The 10575-nt window shown below is 38.3% G+C and overlaps 1 long non-coding RNA gene and 1 pseudogene across 1 annotated transcript; both read left to right on the forward strand.

Moving 5' to 3' along the window:
- The first annotated feature begins 2297 nt into the window (after positions 1 to 2297).
- On the forward strand, positions 2298 to 3994 carry LOC148690143 (uncharacterized). The gene is made up of 3 exons (XR_015958009.1): positions 2298 to 2399; positions 2500 to 2566; positions 3808 to 3994. It is a non-coding gene; the product is annotated as an uncharacterized LOC148690143 (long non-coding RNA).
- A 4282-nt stretch (positions 3995 to 8276) lies between these two features.
- LOC148690144 (secreted RxLR effector protein 161 pseudogene) lies at positions 8277 to 9008 on the forward strand (annotated as a pseudogene).
- Positions 9009 to 10575: the final 1567 nt, after the last annotated feature.

Consider the following 10575-nt stretch of genomic DNA (forward strand, 5'->3'; position numbering starts at 1 on the left):
ACCACTTCTACTTAGCTTGGGTAACCATGACATGCTGCTAGGCGTCACCCATGGTTTGTGGAAGCCCTAAAGATTAGCAAACACTAATTTTAAGGGAGAATTGAAATGTGGTTTCAATTCACAATCGATCGTTAAGAGTAACATCGCCCACTACCTCGCTAATTGGAACCTAATGGATCGTACACCGAGTAAGGATATAAGTGAAGAAATTATATGAAATGGATAAGCAATTAAATGGTTTAATTGAAGAATGGTCAAGATTAATGAAATAGTTAATTAATTATACGAAACGTTCGTATTGGGCATTTAAGTTAGTTTTGGGCTTTGGGGCACAAAAACGTTTTGGTCCACAAGGCCCATTATGTTTAAGTTGTATGACAACTAAAACAAAATGGGCAATTAAGCCCAATAACAAATGGAGGCCGGCCATATCAAGGGTAGTGGGAACTTTTGCTTAATTGCAAGTTTGCCACTAACCTAAGAGATGAAGTATAAAGTCATCTTTATAGCTTTGTTTCTCATTGGGGTTTTTCTAATAGAATTTGGGTGAAACATTTTCTCTCATTTTCTACATAGAGGCCGGCCACTTAGGGGAGGAATATCTAGCAATCTTTTCTTCCCTAAGTCATCCATTTCATCTTCACACTACATCTTTGGTGTGGAGACTTAGAGACACCAAACCTTTGGTGTTTTGGAGAACAAATCCTCAAATCCTAAAAGAAGAAAAGGAGCACTAAAAGGGAGGAAATCACAAGGAAGATCCAAGGAGCAAGGAGGTGACTTGAAGGCCCTCCACTTGGGTGAATCCCTTGTGCAATCAAGGATGAGCTTCAAGGGTAAAGAATCTCTAAATTCTTATTCTTTTTAATATTGCTAAAGAGTCTTATGGTTCACCATATACTAGGCTTTGAAAGTCATGGGTTTTATGAATTGTTTTTGAATGCATGCCTACTTTAAAGTGTTATTAGTTTGCATATGTATTCAAATGTTCTTACATGTTCTTAGCTAGGACAAAATTTTTCCTTCAAGTGGTATCAAGAGCCTAGGCCTAGTTTATGGTGGATCCTTTTGGGTTTTGTGATTTTTCATATTTTGTGATTTAAGTGTTGTAAATGTTACAAGCTTTGTTCTTGCTTTGAATATAAATTTTGCTTGAAAATTTAGCATCTCAAATGTTGTAGATGTATTTCATTAAAGCTTGAATAATGGAACTAAAAGTTGGTGCCAAGTGTTTTGGGATTTTCGGCCAAATCCGAAGGGTGATTTTTTGGGTTCTTGTTAGTCTTGTTAAAATGGTTTTAAAGTGCTTTTTGGAACCCCTAAGTACCCTAGGATATTAACCCTCTTTTGAGTTGTGAAAATTTGAGTTTTTTGGTGAAAGAAAACATCCATGGAGCTATTATGAGTTTTCATGTATGTTCTTCATATTTCTTGAAGTTCTTACCAAGAACAAAAAGTTTTGAAGTTTTGATTCAAAAGTTTTATGTTTTTCATAAAGTTTTGTTTTTTAAATGGTGGGTGGTAGTTATTGGTGAGATGTGACTAAATGTGACAGCCCGTCCCGAATTAACATTTTCATATGTGTGAAGTGTGTTTAATTACCCTAAATCTTTATTAAAGTTGGACGGTTTGTTTGATTGTGTGGAAGGATTAAAGACAGGGCACTGTGCATACACGGGTTGCACGTTTCTTCTCCTTTTCCTTTTCCTTTCCGTGATTTCCTCAAACCTGTTTTTCATTCTTCCTCTCTCCCCGTCAAGCTCTCTCTCTCTCCCTCACTCTCAAACACACGGCAACAACACCAATTCTTCAAAACTTCACGGATCGACGAAAATAAAATCACCATCTTCTTCGTTTCGACGATACGAGTCCAACCATACCAATTTCAGGTAAGAACTATAACGTTTTCACGTCGAAAATACGAACTCCGGTTTAGGTACTATTCATCAACTTTTTATTGGTTGATTTTTAGTACTTTTCAAGCTTATAGGAAGCTTCTTGAGGTCCTAAGGAGGCTTGGAGTAGTTCGTTGGAAGTGTTTGGACGTAAGAAAACGGAGAACGACAAGTTCAAAGTTTGGCCGGAGCTTTCGGGGCCTTTTCTGGTGAATCCACGCTGAGTTAGGGGTCAAGGAAGGTATGGATGTGTTCGTCTCGTCAATACCTTCATTTTGATATAAAGTACATCGAAAATGGTTAAGAAATGAAGAAGTTATGACACTTTGAAGTTTACCCTGAAATTCCGGCAAAACACCCACCTCCGGCGAAACCAGTCCGGCGACGCGAGGAAGAAGACGCGCGCGTGGGCAGCGCGTATACATGGCGCGTGAGGGCGCGTGAGAGCTCCAAATCGAGTTCTAAAAATTTTCACGTGTTCGTGACGTCGTGTAGATCACCGTGGTATATTCACACACCCAAATTGAGCAACGTATGAGAAAGTTATTGACGAATGTTTGTGTATGTGCGTTTAAATGATGATTTTATAATTATTCTTTTATAGGTGAAACTTGTACGAACGACGAATGTAACCAAACTAGGCGTGAGGGTTACGAACCGGCTACTTATCAGTGAGTGGGCAGTTATTTTTCAATATATATATACGTATGCTTGACGTATTTCCCAGAAAACGTATTTTAAAAGAAATACGAATTAAATATCCTGTCATATATGCATCATATTTTAATATGTGCATTACCATAATTATGCATACTGTTGCATGGTGCTGAGGAGGCCCAGGTCAGATACATTTGATATACGTATGAAATACATTTGATATACATTTGATATATGTATGAGATACATTTGATATACGTATGAAATACCTTTGAAATACATTTGATATACGTACGAAATACATTTGATATACGTATGAAATACGTTTGGAATACGATTGAAATACTATGGAAATACAAATGAAATATGATTGAGATATGATTGGAATATGATTGAGATATGATTGAAATATGATGAATTATACGATTGTGATATGATTGAAATATGATTGAGATATAATTGAGATACGATTGAGATATTATGCTGATAACGATCATGAGATATGATGGAGATATGATGAATTATATGATTGAGATGTGATTGAAAGCTCATTTACTTGCACATGTATATAAGTGTTCCCGCCCAGAGATAGGGGCATAGCCTTCACGTGTATGTTCACCTCCCGCACCGCATGCTCGCCTTGGATCCAAGTTAGGTGCACAGCCTGTCGTATAGACCACTTATGTGGGTTCGACTTGTAGGTGACCCGCGATTTATCGCACAGCTTCACGTGATTGTAGCACTAGAGCATATTATGTTATATACAGTGATGAGTTGCAGACCACACGAGGTGGTACTGAATGTGTGCAAGATATACATGATGTGATGAGATGATTATGAGCTATATATGCAACCGAGGGCTGAGTTGATTGTGATGAAATGATTATGAGCTATATATGCAGTCGATGACTGAGTTGATTATGATGAGTTAATTATGAGTTATATATGCAGCCGAGGGCTGAGTTGATTAGAATGAAAGAGTATGAGCTATGTTTATAGCCGAATGTTGAATTGATTATATGTTATTCCATCATATTCACGTAGAGATGATGAGCATTCTGTTATGATACTTGGCATGACATACATTCATATTGTCTAGCATAATTTGAGATATATTACGTATATGAGTATATACTTTATTTCTGGGAAACTATACTTGTTTTACGGCGAGGGGTTAGTATATTCAAAAGAGAAAAGAAGGTTCTGAATAAGTTTGTTTTGCTGACCCACTCAACTTTGTTTTGCGCCCCTCCAGGTTTAAGATATCAGAGCTTGGTGGCTACGAGGAATCCAACGGTGTTCTGACAGAATGGACAAAAATTAGGACTCACCTTTGGGTGTTTCATCTTAGAAATTGTATCTTTAAAGCTTCCGTACTGTGTAAATGGTTACGTCACTCTCACGTGATGGCCAGCATGCCCTCCTTCGGGACGGGGTGTGTCACTAAAAGAATTTTAAAGTTTTATAAAAAACATTTTCTTACAAACCATCAAAGTCACATTTGTCTCACCTACCAAAAACCACTTACAAAACTTTAGATTTATTTCAATTTTTCAACACTATGGCCGGCCACCTTTGGTAAAAGGTGTTGGAGGGACTTTTGTGCAATTATATAAAGTTTTGATACTTTTGTGTATTTGCATTTTGATCCCAAAAGTTTTTTGTTTTAACAAAGTGACCCAAATTGTTGTGGTCATTGTTTTTGGCCCAAAACAAAATGAGAACAAAAATTGTTTTGTCTCTTTAATGAGAATTTGATTTTCATTATATTTAGTTCCATTTAAATCAATTCTATGGATCCAAAAACCAATTGTTTAAAGTTGCTTTCTTAGTTAATTTAGTTAATTAAGAAAAGGGTGATTATGAACCAAAGGCCTCGATAATTGAGCTATGTGATTGGCCGATTTACATTATGAATGCTTGGGTTTTTAAGTAATGTAGATTTGAATGTAATTTGATTAATTCAAGTTGTTGTATTGGGCATAAGTCCTTCAATTTGTTGTAAAGGGCATAAGCCCATTATTTGTGTTGTAAAAGGGCATAAGCCCTTCTTATTATTTCATGTATTCCTCTTTGTTTATATGTATGCAAATTGGAATAGTTGGGTCCAACGCCCAATAGGAAATAACGGTTTAATTGGATTAAACGCGTAACTAAAATCAACAACTATCTACCTTAAACCTAAGGTCCAACACAAGGCTCGTGTTGGATCAATCAAACGGTTCATAATCATCCTAAAACCTAATATGACTATATAGTCCATATGAGGATGCAATGCGTTCGTTAGTAGTTCCATATAGTCTCGCTTGTTTCAACGAAACAGTGGGAGTATTATATGCTACTAAATCATATTAACTTGGACCAATAGTTATGATAGGGCCATGTTCTTTTAATATGATTAAAATGTTTTTGATGTAGCCCAAAAGTACTCCCTCAACAAACGAATATTAAGTTGATAAACGAGAGATGTTTTGAACATTTCTTCGTAGGCCTTCCACCGTGGTGGGCTCCAATCGTTTGTGACTCATGCACCGGCTTCACCCTATAATGGGGAAGTACAAAGTATGTGCTTACATCCAGGAGGAGTCCATAAACATATGATGAGGTGAGTGTAGACAATGAGTATGACCAACATGATATAATTCTGAGGTTGTGCTTGAACCTCTACATAAACTAAGCATGGTGGGAATAACTTAACTAAGTGCAATGGTGCCAACATGATATAATTCTGAGGCATTCATTCTCTAGAGGCCAAACTAGATGGGTAATTACAAGAGTTGTAAATGACTAAAGTGTTATTCTCTCATCATTATTTTTGCTAACCAACATGATATAATTCTGAGGTGGGCTTGGTAATGGTGAGTCTCCCATGCCCCGCTAAGAGTTCAATATAACTCTCGAATTCCATTGAGGGATGTGGAGTTTGCCAAAAATAGTGGGTGGTACTTTTTGATTCAAGACCCAATCAAGTAGTTAATCAACAATCTAATACGATTTCTGTTATGTTATGTAGTTAACGACATGCCTAAAATACTACCCACCATTATACTTGACAAAATGGCCCAAGACTTTTTCCTTGCATATCTCTCGGATGATTTCACTAAGTTTATTGTAAACTATAAAGTGAATAGATTCGATCATACTTTTAACGAGATGATTGACATGTGCTGTAAATTTGAAAAATGTTTCAAAAAGGACAGTGGGAGTGAGAATGCAAAAACAAGGAAAAGGTTACATAAGAAGAAGGCAAAGAAATCCAAAGGAACATGCTTTCATTGTGGAAAGGATGAACGTTGGAAGAAGAAATACAGGGTGCGCATTGCGAGCCTTATGACACGAACTTTTGAAGAGACTATTTCGGTCATAGAAAGTGCTTTTACAGTGAGCTCCAATTCCTGGATATTTGATTCAGGCGCTAGTCAACATATCTGTAATACAATGCAGGGACTAGCAGAGAGCAAGACACTGCGCAATGGGGAGATAGTTGTGCGAGTTGGGAACGGCACTAAAATCTCTGCAAAAGTAATAGGCACCTACATGCTTAACCTACCCTCTGGGGAAGTCCTGGAACTTAAAAATTGTTTATATTTTCCTTCATGTATAAAGAATTTGATTTCTATCTCTAAGCTTTTACGAGATGGGCACTCAGTATTGTTTGACAAAATGAGTTGCACTTTATACTTGAACGGCCGTATTATCTCTCATGGTAATATGATAGAGGGACTTTTTCACCAAGAGACGAATAATGGGATGCACTGTATTGAAAGCGGGAATACCTCAAAACCCAAAAGGGCTAGAGAAGAAGTTAACCAAGTTAGACTTTGGCATCTTAAACTTGGACATGTAAACCAGGATAAGATTCGCAAGATGTCGAAAGATGGATATCTTAGCCCATTAGGTAATGACCTCATGGGAACTTGTGAACCTTGTCTACTGGGGAAGATGACCAAATCTCCATTCACTGGGAAAGGAGAGCGTGCCACTGAAATTCTAGGGTTAATCCACACTGACGTATGTGGACCTATGTCTACTACGTCGAGAGGAGGCTTCTCCTACTATATCACATTCACCGACGATCACTCTCGGTTTGGCTATTTGTATCTTATGAAGTACAAGTCAGAATCCTTTGAAAGGTTCAAAGAATTCAAGAATGAAGTTGAGAAGCAAACTGGGAAACAGATAAAGACCCTAAGATCGGATCGAGGAGGTGAATATCTGAGTAACGAGTTCCTAGATTATCTCAAAGAGTGTGGAATTGTATCACAGTGGACTCCACCAGGAACTCCTCAACATAACGGAGTTTCTGAGAGGAGAAACCGAACCTTGATGAACATGGTTCGTTCTATGATGAGTTCCGTTGATCTACTAATATCATTCTGGGGATATGCACTACACACAGCAGCTTATTTGCTAAATGCAGTGCCTTCTAAATCTGTTCCACAAACACCATATGAGATATGGTATGGAAAGAAGCCAAGTCTTAAACATCTTAAGATTTGGGGTTGTCCAGCATATGTTAAGAAACAAGATGCTGGAAAGCTTGAAGCGAGATCCGTTAAATGCTATTTTGTGGGGTATCCTAAACAAACCTATGGATACGAATTCTATCACCCTGACGACCAGAAAGTCTTTGTCGCCAGAACTGCTATATTCATGGAGGATGAATTAGTTCTTAAAGGAACTAGCAAGATAGAATTGAAGGAAATTAATGAGATTAATGATGAACCACAAACAAGCACTCGACAAGTTGACAACCCTGTTCCTTAACCCCTAGCTCCACGTAGATCTGAACGAGTTAGTAAGCCACCTAGGAGGTATGGCTTAGACAATGACTTTGCGGAATTGCACCTTCTAGGTGACAATGACACAAAGGAGGACCCTAGAGACTACAATGAAGCAATGTCCGACATTGATTCAAAGAGATGGCATGAGGCCATGAAATCCGAGATGGATTCCATGTATCAAAATCAGGTCTGGACTCTTGTAGACCCTCCAGAAGGTATAGTACCTGTTGGAAATAAATGGGTATTCAAGAGGAAGATAGGCGTTGATGGGAACGTGGAGACTTATAAGGCTAGACTAGTAGCCAAGGGTTACAGGCAACGAGAAGGGATTGACTATGAAGAAACTTTCTCTCATGTAGCCATGATTAAGTCCATTCGGATTTTGCTTGCTATAGCTGCGTACCATGATTATGAAATCTGGCAAATGGACGTGAAGACAGCCTTTCTGAATGGCTACCTAGAGGAAGAGCTTTATATGGCTCAACCCGAAGGTTTCGTGTCCAAGTCTGAAAAGACTAAGGTATGCAAACTTTAGAGGTCCATTTATGGACTTAAGCAAGCCTCCAGGAGCTGGAACATTCGTTTTGATACTGCAATCAAATCGTTTGGTTTTACTCAAAACGAAGACGACAATTGTGTTTATCAAAAGGTCGTTGGGGAAGCAGTTGTATTCCTAGTGTTATATGTAGATGACATATTACTATTCGGGAATGACACTGCAGTACTTTCTTCTGTAAAAGTGTGGTTGTCCAAAACCTTCCACATGAAAGATTTAGGAGATGCATCTTATGTACTTGGGATAAAGCTCTATCGTGATAGATCCAGAAAATTAATTGGATTATCCCAATCTATGTACATTGATAAGGTGCTAAGTAGGTTCCAAATGGAACAATCTAAGAAAGGTATTCTTCCTGTAGGACATGGAATTCATCTTTCTAAGTCCATGGGACCTAAGACTCCTGAAGAGATACGGCATATGAATATGATTCCTTATGCTTCCGCCATAGGAAGTCTTATGTATGCCATGATATGCACAAGGCCTGATATCGCATATGCTGTGAGCATTACTAGTCGATATCAATCTAACCCAGGATCAGAACACTGGGCAGCTGTCAAGACGGTCCTTAAGTACTTAAGAAGAACTAAGGACATGTTCCTCGTTTATGGAGGAGCGACAGAGTTGCGAGTGGAAGGCTATACAGACGCAGATTTCCAATCTGACGTCGATGATAGAAGTTCCAACTCCGGATATGTATTCACTTTGAATGGTTGGGCTGTCAGCTGGAAAAGCAAGAAACAAAGTGTAATTGCTGATTCCACGACAGAGGCTGAATATGTCGCTACAGCTGAAGCCGGCAAAGAAGCGTTCTGGATGAAAAAGTTCATTACTGAACTTGGAGTGGTTCCAACCATTACATCACCAGTAACTTTGTATTGTGATAATAGTGGGGCGATAACTCAAGCCAAGGAACCCAGGGCACATCAAAAGAACAAGCACTTTGACAGGCGCTTTAATATCATTAGAAGATATGCTGCCGAGGGGAAAATCAACATCCTCAAAGTTGCTTCAGCCGATAACGTAGCAGATCCACTGACAAAGCCAATGTCTCAAATCCAGCTTGACCGTCATATAGAAAAGATGGGTATTAGATACATGGGAAGATGGCTTTGAGTGCAAGTGGGAGATTGTTGGAAGTATGCCCGCAAAGCCACTCATTTGATGTAATAGCTTTTTGGAATACTTATTGTGTTAAACTTTTATATGTTTAATAGAGGGCAAAGCTTATTGTTAATCACTATTTATAGTATCTTGTGTTTAAGCAATAAGGGAATCCAAGGAATGTATTTGATCTAAGAGACAAGTGATTTAAGTTAGTTAAATTAACGAGACCTTTCTCTTATGTTCATTCCTAAAACGTTCCTAGCCATAGGATTGCCAATTGGGCATTGACAATCCGCTGAGGTTAGTATGTGTTATGTCGACTCAAGCGTGAGTATGAACTAGTCTCAAGTCATTTGGTGTTGGACATTAAGGCAAACACATAGGTGCTCGAAAGAGTAATCGAGTACACTGAACAACGATCAAACGAGAGTTCGAACATACATGTCATGTGAGAACTCAATAGTTGCAATATGCAAAGTAGTCCTTTGACCTGAGGCATCATTGATGTCTAATGGTTAGGTCCTTGATCTTTGATTATGTCAACGGCATTCCATTGGAGTGTCCACGGCATTGTTGGGGTCAAGCTATCTAGTCATGTAGGCATATGAATGCACAACAAGGGATCTCTAACCTTCCATTGTGGAAGGAGAATACTCTAAGATATGATTCGAGAGTCTTTGGCCAAAGCATATGAATATGACTAAGGAAGCTTGTTCCAAATCTTCTTCAATTGAATCATATAGAGAAGTATCACATTGGATAGTAGACATGAAACAAACTATCACTTAAACAATGTGATTAAGAGTATTGTATTAGAGAAGGACCGTATTGCATTGTAGTTGTAACTGGATAGGTTCTCCAACCACTTCTACTTAGCTTGGGTAACCATGACATGCTGCTAGGCGTCACCCATGGTTTGTGGAAGCCCTAAAGATTAGCAAACACTAATTTTAAGGGAGAATTGAAATGTGGTTTCAATTCACAATCGATCGTTAAGAGTAACATCGCCCACTACCTCGCTAATTGGAACCTAATGGATCGTACACCGAGTAAGGATATAAGTGAAGAAATTATATGAAATGGATAAGCAATTAAATGGTTTAATTGAAGAATGGTCAAGATTAATTAAATAGTTAATTAATTATACGAAACGTTCGTATTGGGCATTTAAGTTAGTTTTGGGCTTTGGGGCACAAAAACGTTTTGGTCCACAAGGCCCATTATGTTTAAGTTGTATGACAACTAAAACAAAATGGGCAATTAAGCCCAATAACAAATGGAGGCCGGCCATATCAAGGGTAGTGGGAACTTTTGCTTAATTGCAAGTTTGCCACTAACCTAAGAGATGAAGTATAAAGTCATCTTTATAGCTTTGTTTCTCATTGGGGTTTTTCTAATAGAATTTGGGTGAAACATTTTCTCTCATTTTCTACATAGAGGCCGGCCACTTAGGGGAGGAATATCTAGCAATCTTTTCTTCCCTAAGTCATCCATTTCATCTTCACACTACATCTTTGGTGTGGAGACTTAGAGACACCAAACCTTTGGTGTTTTGGAGAACAAATCCTCAAATCCT

The sequence above is a fragment of the Pyrus communis genome, chromosome 16 (assembly GCF_041283825.1).
Source record: "Pyrus communis isolate YQ-2024b chromosome 16, ASM4128382v1, whole genome shotgun sequence".
NCBI classification, from domain to species: domain Eukaryota; kingdom Viridiplantae; phylum Streptophyta; class Magnoliopsida; order Rosales; family Rosaceae; genus Pyrus; species Pyrus communis.